Raw genomic sequence first — 14,687 nt, forward strand, 5'->3', positions numbered from 1 at the left:
ATCTTGTTCTTTAACATAATCAGTTCTAATAGTACTGATTGAGTCCCCCTTCCTTGGGCTCAATTGCTATATCCAATCTATAGGACGGAGTAGGGTGGAGTTCCTTTTTTTTTTTTTTTGTCAACTCTCAGAGTGAAATCTGATTTGTTCTAGGAACACTTTGTGTATTAAAAGCAAGCTGTTAAGGTTTCTTGTTAGTAGATTAGCCATCCATCCATTCAAGAGATGCTTAGGTGTAGCCCTGTCCAGAAGGAAAATCAAGGACATCGACCCTCTTCCCATGCAGTCCCAACTGTGTGAATTTATGGCACAAAACAACTTGGCACAATTTCCCTAAAAAGAAAAGCAGGTTTTTTAAAAACATGACTTAAGATGAAAGAAAGGAAAGAGAATAAGAAATACCTTTTTATTAATTTTCCCTTGAATTCCATACGACTGGCAGGAGGGGGGTGGGGAATGTCTGTCAAAATGCTTTTGGAGGGCACCGAGTAGAAATCCTCAGAAAATAGATCAACATAAGGGTTTTAAATTCTTCGGGCTTCATTTGCTGAAATCTTATACAGCAGATTCATTCTTATCCCAGCAAGAACTGATCCCCAAGGGAGACAATTTCTAATATTTGGAAAATAATTATCTGTTCATGAAGGACCAGAACAACATTATCCTATTTTTATAGCATTTTCTAGAACTACACACATCATCTGTGTGATATTTTTAATCAATATCTTAGTATCTGTGAACACGGATACAGCTGTTGAAATTACACTCCTATAAAAAGTAGAAGGCATATCCCTTAATAAATCTGTGTATAATGTCTGTCATTAGGAATGGATGCCAATAAATGAAACTAAAAGGACATGGAAATTTTCATGGCATGGTTTACGCTAGTTATTTATTTGTTATCTATTCATGGGGTTACTAATTGTAGCTGGTGAAAGTTGATTTTCTCCTCTTCAATTTATTGTGGGGCATTCATTGCACCAGATCCATAGTTATTCAGCGTCTACATTTTAGAAACTGAAATGCTGGATACTGTCAAAATGAGCTTTGGCAATTCCATGCAGGCATGTACAACTATAATTTTGCTTCACATTAATAACAACCTAGCAAAGAAGCCCAGAATCAAATGCCTTGCTCTCAGCTGGGGGCAGAAAGCCAGAGTGATATATCTTGGCTGGTGACCTATAATGTTGGAAAAGTAGGCTCTACATTCACTCAGGAAGGGTGGGCGGTATTCCGGAAATGTATCCCCATTCCTCCACGATTCCTTTTTTTTTTTTTTCCCCTTTTGGTAGTAAGTGCCCCGAGACAATGAAAAAAAAAAAAATGAATTACAGGTAATAAAAATAGCACATCTCCAGAACAAACGGGAAATGCAGCGCTTTAATTTCTTCGGATGTCAACTCTGTTCCCGACCCCGCGCCCTACCCTGCCCGGCTATCTGCGGCACCGCTGTGATTCTAAATCGGCGCTCGGGTGGGCAGCGGTCTGGGCAGTCGCCCACAGGGAGTGCACTTGGCGCTACACGCCCGGACTTTTGGTCTTGCTCGAAGCCGAGAATCTTTGAGAGCTCGGAGGCTACGGATTCATTTGGGTGGAGTGAGGTGTTATTATTGTGGGATATTCTCTGCAGAGTTGGCCGGGAGAGTGAGCAGCGGAGGAAGGGAGTGAGCTGGGCTTGGGCAAGTGTCCGCAGCAGTCGGAGGTGCCCCCGGGAGAGGTACGCCGGCGGGCTCGGGCACGGGGGCGGGGAGAGGGGAGGCGGTGTGGAGGGGCAGGGGACAGCGTGCCAGTTTTCCCTCTGATTAATGAAGCTCACGCTGCCGCGCGTGGCTCCGGCGCTTTGTCTCCAGCCTCGGGGCTGGCGGAGAACTGCCGGGGGAATGGATGGCACTGCGCGCCGGGCACACCCGGCAGGTGCCCGCGCTCCTTCTCTGCCAACTCCGGCCGCGCCCAGTGGCAGAGGCTTTGGCCCCCGCAGGCGCCTGGCCCCGGCCGGCTCCCGGGCGTGGCGGTCCGGGGGGCTGGAGGCTGCGGCCGGGGCGGGGACGGATGCGGCCGGGGCTGCGGGGAGGAGCCGGGCGCGTGGGAGGGCAGGGACTGGCGGAGGGGCAGGCGGCGGAGGCGGGGAGGCAGGGGCGCGGGACAGAGGGACGGACGGAGGCTGGCTGGCTCGGGGTGGGACGACAGAGTGACAGAGCAACGGACAGGTGGGAGCAGTTAGACAGCTTGAGTCAGGGAGAGCAGAACGCTGAGGAGAGGCAGAAGGAGAGAGAGAGAGGGAAAGGAAGAGAGAGAGGGAGAGAGACAGAGGGAGAGGGCGCGAGAGAGAGAGAGAGAGAGGGAGCGAGAGAGCGAGAGAGCGAGCAGCACTCGCGTGCACCCTCCCCTCCAGACGCCCTCCACTGTCCGAAGGAAGAGGCCGGGGCATTGAGTGGGAGCTTGAGAGCGATGCGGGCACAGAAGACTGGAACAGGGACCTTGCATTGCTAGTGGGACCGAGACACGCCGAGGGACCGACAGACCGACACACGCACGGACTGCCAGCCGGCGCGAGTGGCAGCTCCGAGAGCAGAGCGCAGGAGAGCGAAAATCCAGCGCTGAGCTGCCCGGCTGAGCGACAGTCAGGCAGACAGACGTGCAGAGGGACAGACTGGCAGACAGGAGGCGGGGGCTCCTTCACTTCCCGAAGCCAGCCCGGCAGAGGAGGCGGCGGCGGCGCCCCCTGAGCTCGTCCGGAGCAGCGACAAGCAGCAGGGGCAGCGGGATCGTCAGCCAAAGCCACCACGGTCGCCGCAGCCGCGCGTGGATCCCAGCTGCCGACGCTGCAGAAAGCTCGTTTTACTAGCAGTTAAATAAATCGACCAAAAAAAAAAAAAAAAAAAACCAAGCTAAACCAAACAAATCCAGCCAATTCAATCATTGAGAAACAATATTAATAAAAATCAAAAACTAAATCAAATCAATCAAGGCACCAAGACGCTGGGGGGATACCCAACACTGTTCGGTCAAGGTAATAATCAAGGTCTTCCGACGTGAACATTGCACGTCTTTTGTGATTTTTTTTTTCTCCTCCTTTCTGCCGTATATCTGTGTTTTTCTTTAGATTTGTTTCTCGTCTGTATTTCTCCTTCATGTCTGTAGAAAACTGTTGATGTCATACATGTATTGTGTTTTTATGTTTCATCAACGGAGGGGTAGACTCCCCTCCCCCAGATGAGGCTGACCAGGAAAGCTGGAAGAGAACTGAGAAGGGCAGTTCTTTTCATCAGAGAAGTCTCAGTGATTTAGGCAGGTTTCACGGTAGAAAGTTTGGGACCCTCTTTATTTCATTTGAAAGAGAACTATGCAAGAAGCAAAAAAGTTGTAATCAGTTTGTTGTTCTTGCGGGACTCAGGGTCTGGCTCCCAAGGGCTTTTGGGGGAAAAGATATTACCTTTTATTTTTACATGTGTTTGAAATCTGTGTTTCATTGCAAACTCCAAAGTTAATGTGTTCTATCTTGGGTTGTAGATATGGTGGTGGAATTGAGCTGAATTGATCATGTATTTAGAAAGTTTCTTAGGAAGAGAAATGGACTCAGCTAATGTTTATGCATAGAAATAGAGCTGGAGTGGATGTGGTTGCTGACAGCTGCTCAGGCTCAGCATTTGATCACCTCCTTAAGATACGAGATAAGGAGAGAGACCAAGCCTAAAAGGAAAGGCAAAGGGGGCATTGAAAGTTACAAAGGGATGGGAAGCTAGTAAGCAAAGGGCAAGGCTGGTAGAAATCATTTCTTGAGAATGTGTTCAGAGTGCAGATACCCATTTTGATTTCTGATTTTTAAAGGCTAATGGTATGACACTTTACACTCTCCGAAAAGAATGACATTCCCCAAAGTTGAATGAATCTGTACAAGATTTTGCTCAAATGCTGAATAATTCCAAATGATTTCCACCTCCTCCTCACCTACTTTGGAGATCAAAATCACTATGATTGTTTTAAGAAAACAGAAATGGAGATGACAGGAAATCATTTTTCTTTTGGTAAAAGTTAGAAAACCTTTGACATACACTTTAAAATAAATGCACCTACTCCTTTGATCCTCTGTATTTGTGTCACCATGGGACTTGTATGTCTTAATAGGATTTTAGTTAATGTCATTTTCACAAAAGACAGTCATTTGGAAGCCAAGAGCTCTAGCTATGTTCTGTTCAAATAGCCAAGTAATGTACTATTTTGGCAGTAATCGCTTCTGCTGCACTCCTAACGTGGATCACATGTGAAAAATTATATATGCGCTCATTTCAGGTTTATATGGATTTGTAAGGTATGTATTTGTGTTTGATCCCGTATTTCCTCTCCTATCACCTTCCTTTACTTCTTTTTATCATTTCAACTAACAGAATATTTTTAAATTTTCTGGGGAATTTTAGGATATTCTTTAAGAAATACACTTCATCACAAAAGATTCAAAAGGCTAACCTCATACTGTCCTTGCTTATCAATACTATTTGTTTGCTTTGAATAATTTGGTTTTATGCAGTTTTTAAGACATTTAGATGCTATGCATATATGGCTCCGTTCCTCTTGACATGACTTACGTTATTTGATAAATAATAATATAAATCAATTGCTGTAGGTGAATGCCTACTTAACAGAATACTTGGCTTAGGTAAGGCATATTTAAAGAAACTTCTACAGCTTCAGAAATTGACTTGAGCTTTTCAGTGGCTTAATTTCACTACATGCTGATTTCTCTTTTACAGTATTCAACTCAGACAGAGACAGGTTTGTGTGAGCTATTAGATTTGCAAATTGCTGATCTCCCAGTGACTTTCCCTCTTAGATCCCAGCTGAGTATGGTTACCTTGAGAACTGTGGCATTAGCTCTGTTAGAGCATGCTCCACTGGGGAGTTCTTGGCTGTCTATTTTTAATACTATTTAATGAAGGAACGAGCGCCTCACTCAGCAATAAAAGAAGCATGATGGAAGACAGAGCAGTGCATACTTTTGGATACTGGAGAAGGATATATGAAAAGGTACAGACTGGCTGCTGGATATGGTATTTTTAATTAGTCCTAATGTATTGTACTAACAGAAATCAATCGATTTTAGTGAGAGAATTACACATGAATAGTCTGCTATGTGTTTTCATAAACCTCTTCAGTAATTCCTAGAAAGAAGACTCAATCATTTGAATGCCTTAAAACTTAAAGGAAATACTCACCAAGGAGTTGCTGCACACATACTATTTTTCATACAAGCTATCAGATTCTTGGATGGTGAGAAGTGCAGAAATAATTTCAGATTCCTAAAATACTGTTCTAGTGGAGGGTTTGGAGCTTGTAAAATGTTATAGGTATAAAATAACTAACATCCTCGTAAGATATTATAACTTGAAGCTCTGCCTTGTGAATTTTTGTTTTTCTTTTATAAACTTGGAGTCTGATTCCAGAATTGTGGCAGCTAAGTGAAGCGGGAAGTTTTGGTTGAACTTGGTAGAAAATTTGAGTTGTTTTCTCTCCTTATTTTGAGATAAGCTCAATAGATTACCTTACCGAAGGTTAAGTATTTTTAAAATGTAGATAGCAGAGGCAGCACTAATAATTTTTGGAATGTTATAATGAAGGGGGAAATATCTTAATGTTATAGTGCGTAAAACATAAGAAGCCCTCTGTCTCCAACGTCTGTATAATGTAGAACACCTGTCTTGAGGTAGACAGTGAAAACGTTCAATCAGAAAGGTCTCTGTTGTTCATTTTCATACTTACAACATGCAATAATCAGGTTATATCTTTGTTCAAAGTGAAGCTAATAAGACAAATGCCTAAGTAATTTAAAAATTAATAAACATAAGAGAAAGTGAGAAATTTTTAAGTGGGGAATAATAATTATATTACTATTATTAAATAAAGCCGTTAGCGTAACGTACAGAGTTTTTCTAGGTTTTGCCAATTTCTATGAAGAATAATCCCCCCCACTAAATAAACTAATAAGAGAAATGCATTGTAAGGAGTTACTCTAATTTGTTGTTGTGTTTTCTACTTTGGACTTCTAGAGGGGGAAAATAATTACACACTGGCTGTAATCTTGTCCTTGGTGGTCATGCTGTTTGGACCACAATGCTGATACCTTTCTCAAGATTCTCAAGTTAGTGGGCATTCTCATCTGAATTCAGTGTAAATTTTGTCTGTGGACAAGATAATGATAAGCTACATGAGTAGAGTGTGGAATGAGTCAGCCCCTGAAGACACAATGTACAACATAGACAGAAGTGAATATAACTGAGGATTCTCATTAGGATTGGGAGAGAGTTTGAAGTCCATAAGGTTGGAAATTGCAAATGAACCATTTGCATATAAGTTAATGTAATTCATCTGCTTTGCAACAAGGTTAGGAAAGAATGTGGGGCTTCAAAATGATGTGGACAGTGAAAGTCATTTCTTCAGATGGTAAGTACTGGCATCATTTTACCTGGTACCACACGGTGGTAGCGTGTTTAGAAATTTGTGAATTTCTAATCAGAAAAAGAATTGGCTTCTTTAGAAATGCATTAGGTCACCTGGAAAGTTCTGGACACATTTTAAGTCAGTGATGAACTTATAAAATACAGACTTCCTCTCTTTAGACAAAGGATTTTTATTTTTTAGGGAATCTGTGGTTCCAGAGCCTCTATGTTTCCGCTGACTTTCCTTTCTTTTGTTTTTCATTCTAACATTTAAAGTTAAATATGATAAATAATTTCAAGCAGTGTTATAAGTAAGTACTTTAGTAAAGATGTATCTGTGATTGGGTTTGTTTTTCTCAGGCTATCTTTGCTTCTGAGTGTTAGTTTCCTTTAAGGTACATTCATGCCAAGTTCTAATAAATTGATTTTTTTTTAGTGCCTTATCTAAATTAATTTTGCTCATTTTGGATTAAACCGGGCCCTGGATGTTCACAGGATTTATTACTTGCATTTACATCACAACCATTTCATTGCCATAAGGATCAGATATAAGCTGAGATACAAAGTGTTTAAATTGTATACATAAATATAATATTCTTGATAAAGAATTAATTGCTTGGGATGGAGCATCAAGTTCATTCAGCAGTTTTTAATTTTCGGTAACCTTGTTACCTTTAGGTCCCAAAATCCTCTGTAGTCTGGTGATATTTTCTTAAGGTATAAAATGCCCATATAACATTTTGAATATACCTTTCTCTAATATTACTGGGACCTTTCTGCACCTGCTGTGCAGGTAAACCAAAAAGTGAACTGAAATCATTATACCAAGACAATGGAGAGCATTTCGAAAAAAAATAAAAGAATTGGCTTGAATACACCAAACTGACTCTCTACTTTCAGAACGAATCCTTAGCATTATGTTAGGTTCCTCTTTTCTAGCTGCCACATAGAGCTTAGTGTTGCCAGGTGGAACGAGTGTTAATCACTATCTATGGCCACAGTAGATCAATATTTTGAATTCCTCCACATGCTTTGCCCAAGGAAATTTCTTCTGGCAGTTTTTTTATACCCCTGCTTAATGTATGTGTCCATGCCACATGTTATATAAGATTTTTCTGAGTTTTATAATCAAGGGATGCCTATTAGGATAAAACTGCAGTTGCGACTTACTGAAATGCTGAAAAATTAGTCCAAAATTGTCTCACTCAAGGCACGTATTCATAATAAATGTATGCATTTTTAAAGTAACAGACTTTACAATTGCTCTTTCTGTCTAGCAACAGAAAATAATGTCATTTTCTCCAGGTGAAGGGGGGGGCCGCTGGTAATCATCCCTTTTAAGAACAGGCCTCTTAATCACATTCTCACATTTCACATTACTTCAAAATGACACAACAGTTCATAAATTAGAAATCCACCGTGGAGAACACACAAAATATCGAGATCTCACTAACAAAATCACTTCTGTAAATAATAACATTGGTTTTAAGATAAATGAAAATAAAAAATATGGTTTTAATTCAGAGGAAAAATTCGAGATTTTTAACAAGAAAACAGTTACGTCACTTTTTATTTCAAATGTTTTGGCAAAGTTTGAGATTTATTTGGCACATTGTGGTTGATGTTTCCACCTAGAATCACTTAGCGTAACATGTAATCTTTCTTTCTGCAGTGCTGAGACATATTTACAAAGCTTATCTACCAAGATAAACCAGTAATCTCTTCCTGATACCCACACAAGCTAGGAAATAAGTCCTTGTGATAGGGACATCCAAAAGAAGAACTCGGTGAATTCTTAACTAGACTTAGTGCAGGAATGCTTAATAATGGATGCGCATTCCCTTACATTTGTAGGATCTTAGGTTGATTCTTTATTACGCACTAAATACTTAAGAACGAGGACAGTCTCCAGGGAAGTGGAAACCAGATGAGTGGCTTTTCTTCTGATTGCTAAGATGCAATACTCACTTTAGAACATTCTCCTCCCTAGAATCATACTTAAAGGGGAAAAAATCCATGTTGACATATTTTGACCTAGTTGAAATTAAGAAGCAACACCAATAATTGAGGTAAAATGTTTCGACATCTTTAGAGAACAAAATGGAACATCAATTTCAAAAAGTTTTAAGGTCCTGGTGGTCTAAATGTACTATCCCTTGACATGTAACTCAGAAGACCTAGCCATCTTCCAACTGTTGAGTAACTTAGGTTGCTTTCAGGTGATCTTAGCACTGTCGCAGAGGCCTAGAAGAATCAAGCCATGGGTGAAGGAAGGGCATGAAAACTCCCTGGAATTCAGGGCTACTCATAATTGTTTACCTGTTATTTGTTCATGAACTCAGTAGAAAAATAAAGAGCTACTAAATTGCTTTTGTAGCTTTTATAAAAATGTGTAGATTAAAATGTTTCTAGAAACACAAGCTAAAATCCTCACACAAAGTTCTAATATCTTTTGGTACGAAAATATCTATCTGCATTGACATGCTTTTCTCAGCATTTTGTTTGTTAAAATGTGAGTTTGGTGGAAATCCCAGCATTGCTGGCATTTGACTCAATTTAATCACCAAAGAGCTTTTGGACAGAAAATGAGTAGATTCTATGTGAGTGTGTGAGAGAATCGAGATTTCTGCAGCATTTGCAAGCTTCAAATACTCACTGGTTCTTTACAAAACTATTTAAAAAAAAGTGTGTCAAAAAAAAAGAAACTTTGATTAGAAATATGACACTTTATTTTCTTTTTTAGAGAAAGAAGATTAAAATTTATGGTTAGATGATGACTCTTTAAGCCAACATAGCAGACAGTTGAGTTAAAATTGCTATTGAATTCTGCCAAATTAATTAATTGTCAGGACTTTGCAGCCATATCTATGATCCTATTTCTTTTATCTGGCTTTTGGGAATGATGAACACTTTTAAATTACATAGTTTCATATTTGTTTATTTTAAACTTGCTTAGATATGTTGGTATTATTGGAATTTTAGGAAACTGCCAAATAACTGGCATAAGCACTAAGATGAATTCAAAAATCCCATTGCACACAGCTAGCTGGTATTAAAGATTCTTCATTTTTTTCCCACTTAAGTGATGATTTACTTTGGTAAATCATCTTTGGTCATTTCTTTGGTCACAGAAGCGAATTCCTTTGTGAAGATTAAAACCTTTCTCCAACGCTGAAATTTCCACATAATCACTAACAGAATCCTGGAAAGATAAAATACTAGAGCATGAGATCATGTTGCATGTACATACATTGCTCTCTGCTTAAGTGCAGTTAGACATTCTAACTGGACACCTTCGCCTTTAATTATTATTATTGTTATTGTCTTCATCCACAACAATGGATGACCTAGTTTTTAGTGGGTTTTCTTTAGCATCAAGAGGCAAGGGAGTACACATGTTAAATCTGAGAGTTTATATATTAAAACAATTACACATATTCTAGGATAAGGATGTCAGTATCAATTTTATTCCACAAATGACCATAATGTCTGCATTTTTTTTGGTCAGATAGGATATCAGGAGCTCTAGACAGATGTTTTGAATTCAGTGGAGCTTCCGATGGAAAGTCGGGTTCAAACTAACTGAGGGGACGTAGGGCAGAGGTGCGGTCCAAGCTTATCTGGGAGGGAGCAGGTGACTTGCTGTGAGCGATGAAGCCAGGCTTTACTGCCGAGCCTCCAGGGGTGTCTGCAGGTTACAGATATGTACAAAACTTGGACTGAAGTGAAAGGTCTTGGGAAACAAGGCCGAAATATTATGGTGTATCCATACCTCTTACTACTCCTCAACTTACCTCCGTAAATGCGCAATTTAGTACCTGAACAACCAGTCCTGGGGTCGGGCTTCTGGGTCTGAGTGAATAACAGCGTGACAGTGGCCATGACTCTAAACCTCTCCACGCATCACAGTTGCTGCAGGTAAAATTGTGAGTGACACCCTTCCGATATGAACAAATTACCGATTAAGAGGTTTTAGGAATTTAGTGAATTCCTCATTGCTTCGATTCTCTCATTTGTAAAGTCAGATCAGGCCTACCTTGAAGGATTGAAGCAGAAATGAAGAGCTCAGCACAGGCATATAGGTATTATGCACTAAAAAGAAGCCATCATCTTTTCATATGAAAACCTTTAGAGATTTAACCTGATTCCATAAACGAGACAAAATCCCTTTAAGATTTTGTCATTGTTGCTGCCGTGAGTAGTTTAGAGTACAGCTCTCTTGTTTTCTACCCTGTAACATTTTTGGTGGTTACTATTGGAGACTAGCTGTAATCTTTTTCTGTGTCTATGAAATATGGGAGGCCACGCCAAGGTCAAAACTACTCTGGGAGTGTGCACTGCAGAAGAATCCTGATGCTTCACAAGGCTGGCACCTTGTGCCAGTCTCTAAGGGAAGGGGTGGCCCAGTTCAGGTTCATCTACAAAGCGAACATAGAGATATTATTTCTCCAAAACAGTTCAGTTGTGTCATTGTTACCATCTAAAGGAGGTGGCTAAAGAACCGAATCATTGAACAAGAAGGGGTCGGAGTGGATCCGTGAAGGAATAACCTTCAATCCTGCGTTAATGGGTGAAAGCTTTTAAAGGGCAGATTTGGGCTGGCATGGGAAAAGGAAATATTTTCAAGTGTCTCGGAGACGTTAAAGCAAGCGATGCCTTGGGCTTGCTGGTAGGCTCCGCGGCACCCCACAGAAGGCTTTGGTGTCTAAGCACAGAGTGAGCTGTTTGGGCTGAGTAGCTGATCTGGCCTCTGATCCTGAAGTATCTGCTCTTACTGTTGCTGAAATGAATCAATTCTGCACTCGTGTGAAAGTGGCCGGAGGAGGGGAGAAACTCCCTTCGTAACTGGGGGTTAATCAGTTGGTTCCCCTATTAGGAAATAGGAAACCACGAGGAGTATTCAGTGCAGGTGAAGGTGAGCCGTGCAAAGCAATAAATTTGTCAAATAACTGAGCTTTATTTGCTATTATAATGTGAATATCAGCCACTCTTCTGAAGGAGAACACACTCAGAAAGTTATTTAATGGAACTTCTCAGAAGGTGTCTGAGAATAAATTTATAATCCTCTGGTATTCTGATATTTGCTGGAAAACAAACTAAAAACAAGGAAAGGGTAGACAGATTTTATATATATAATATATATAACATATATATAAATATATAGATAGATCTATCTATATATCATGTCCATCATATATATCTTATTATAAGATGTGTTTTATATATTTTGTCTATCATATATATGAAATATATTTACAATCGGCATATATCTGTATCTACATCTATATCTAGAATCTGCAAAATAGACATGCTTAGAGTCATCTACCTAACTCATATTAAGCAAAAAAGTAATTTGACCCCAAAGCACATTTTCTAATACATTTTTCCACTGTCCTTAGCAGTCCTTGCTTGCATGTGGCAGATATTTAATCAAAATTTGTTGAATTAAAAATTGATTTCTATATTGTTAAAGGCATCTAATATTCAGGACTTAAAATCAGCCCCCAGTCAAGTTTTAATTGTATTTTCCCCCTAAAGTTTCAGCTTAGTGGACTTGACATTCATCTTTCTGAAAAAGAGAACAAAGATGTGCCCTTGTATGTGGAATTGTAACTACACTCACGATTGTTTGGGCTCTCACAAAGGAGTCCCTTCTTCAGATCTCAGATTGTGACTAGGGCTTCTACAGGAATACAAGGCCCCTAAAACTTTAGTCCACTTGAACAGAATATATGGGTCACTTTTCCATCTGCGTGGAAGGGAATTAAGGTCAACACTCAGTTAATATGGTCTTGGGAGAAGGGATGAGGCAAAGGCAGGTTCACAAGAAATTTCCAAATCACTGGTACACAGAGCTAGTGACAACTCATGTTTACTGGACAAGTGCCTGTGGAGAGATTAACCATAGTGAAGGTGATCCAGGTGTGGGGAGAGAAGTCACTCCTCTAAAGGCTGAGTGAGCAGGCCATGCTGGATTAGAAGGCAGGGGTGAGGAGGGGAGGGAGAAGCGAACCTGGAAACTGGGGGTTTCCAGTCCCCACTTCCTCCTGGAAGCAGAGCAGCTCTAACCAAGCTATAAGAGAGGCTGCCTTCTCTCCCTGCTGTATGGGAAAAGGAGTTTGGGGCATGGAGGATTTAGAATTCCATGTGTACACAAAATTCCATGCAGTATTTTATTATTTGCCATTGCTGACTCTCCTAGGATAAGATTATGGCCCCTGTGCTTATTCACAAAGAAAGTTAACTAGGCCTCCTTCTGGAGAGTTTACTCTTAGCACCCTTCCAGGAGCAATTTGGGACTTTATCTAAGAACTAGAAATGATTTCAAATACAATTGTGGTAGACATGTGATGTGTACACTTTGCAGATAAAACCAATAGCTATATCCAACAGAAGGCCATTTGTATAATCAGAGATTTGCCTGATGGATCCAGCAAGAGAAGAGAGCTCTAAAATCAATTTTTCTGCAATCACCAGAGAACATTACCTCATTGTTTCAACCTAGCTGTGAAAATAGATTCTGATGTTTTAAGAAAGGCTGAGGGAATATCACTTGTTTTATCATTTATAGATTAGATCCTGAGGCTTAGGCAGGAATCAAATGGATTGCGCTAGTCGTCAAGGAATTCATAGCATTGAGAAGAACCCAGACCTGCAAACTTGAAAGAACTCATCTATTTTACCCCAAGTCTTGGTGAACTTACCTAATGTACTGAACTGGTAGAAAGTCAACTTTTGAGTATTTCGGATGAAGTACATCGTAAACATTCAGGAAATCTAAATGGAAGGAATGTGATATGTTCCTGTACTTTTTAGGGAAGCTACTGAGTGGCCATTTGTGGGGGAAATCTGTACTTATTTCTGTATTGATTAGGTCATTAGTCCCATTTGTTCTGCTGTGCGGGAATTACTTCACTTGGCTTGCTCCTTCTGCTCTCTGAACTACCTTGCTTCTCCAGGCGAAAACTCTTATCAATAGAGAGATTCAAGATTTCTGTAGTTCGACCTGTATCATTTGCTGATGCCACAGGGACAGTGATAAGAAAAATCAATATTCCTCTATTGATTCTGATTTTTACCTTTGGATCATTTTTGATTGAAAGCTACTTGTAGGATTGTTGTTTTGGAAAACTAATTTGCTCAATTGTTTTACAGTGTAAATGTTAACTGATATTTATGAGCCGCCTCTTGTGTGAAAGGGACTTGTGTGCTAATGTGATGTCCACACACAAGCTACCCTTGTGATCACAGCTGTGGCAAAGTTTCTGTCATAGCATACTTGGGAATTCTTGTCTGAGGAAAAAGAAAGATGTATATTTCATCCTTATTTTGTTTCTTTCTTTGTAACCTGGTTTACACTGTCATATGTAATAGCCATGGGAAGCCCAGAGATTCAGAGCTAACATAGAGATTAGGAACTGAGAACCAGGGAGGAGTGGAAGGATATGTGGCCAGGCTATGGCATAGAAGGACATGGAAATTCACTTGTAAAGCTGGTACAGAGTGACCAGAAATCTGTCTGTCTGCATCTTTAATCTGTACTTGTGGCTGCCGTTTGAGACAAGAACGGATTCTCAGCTCCTGATTTCATCTCTGCTTGGGACACACTTTCACCTGGTGTCCTTGAAAAGCAATAGGCTTGAGGTCAAAGTGACCTAAGTTTGAATGTCATCTCTGCCTCTCACTGGCCTGGCCAAGTTATCTTCAATTTTCTTATGACAATATTGTGGGCAGCAATACTCCCTTCATGAGTTATCATATTTAACATATTTGCCACAAAATGGAAATGTTATTTCCTTCCTGCTTTCTCCTACAGGGACTGTTTATCCATTAAAACGTAGAAACCTATAAGAACATGTGTAATGAAATTATATACCAATGCTTTTTTGAAAATAGTATAGAGTTATAGTTTAAGTCATTAAGTATTTTATCTGTCCACAGATTACTGAAAAAAAAAAGAGAGATAAAATGATTTTGGAGGGTGGTAGGATTCTTTTGCGTTGGCTTTTATAAGATGTTAACAATACATATCACATAGCTAGAAAAGAATTAAAAAAAAAACACGACAGCACATCTAAACACGTATCTTTACTCACTGCCCAACAGTCTGAAACAATGCTATTGATTTAAGGGACCCAGTGGTTCACACTTACATAAAAATAGATACCCAGGGATAAGTGATTAAGTGAAAACAGTAATTAAAAATTTTTTGAGTAAATCAATGAAAAAATGATTTTGAAGATATCTATTAAG

At 40.0% G+C, this 14,687-nt stretch overlaps 1 protein-coding gene across 3 annotated transcripts in view; it reads left to right on the top strand.

Moving 5' to 3' along the window:
• Positions 1-1,431: 1,431 nt before the first annotated feature.
• The window catches only part of ARPP21 (cAMP regulated phosphoprotein 21), a 154,100-nt gene continuing 140,844 nt past the window's right edge, over positions 1,432-14,687 (top strand). Inside the window, exon 1 of one of the 3 annotated variants that reach the window (XM_027586141.2) lies at positions 1,432-1,720. The gene's annotated coding sequence lies outside the window, so the exon portion shown is untranslated. Of the gene's footprint in view, positions 1,721-2,833; positions 3,014-4,946; positions 5,026-14,687 lie in introns of those variants that run through there. The other 2 variants (XM_027586140.2, XM_027586145.2) reach the window with 2 other exon arrangements.

The sequence above is a fragment of the Zalophus californianus genome, chromosome 1 (genome assembly GCF_009762305.2).
Source record: "Zalophus californianus isolate mZalCal1 chromosome 1, mZalCal1.pri.v2, whole genome shotgun sequence".
NCBI lineage: Eukaryota > Metazoa > Chordata > Mammalia > Carnivora > Otariidae > Zalophus > Zalophus californianus.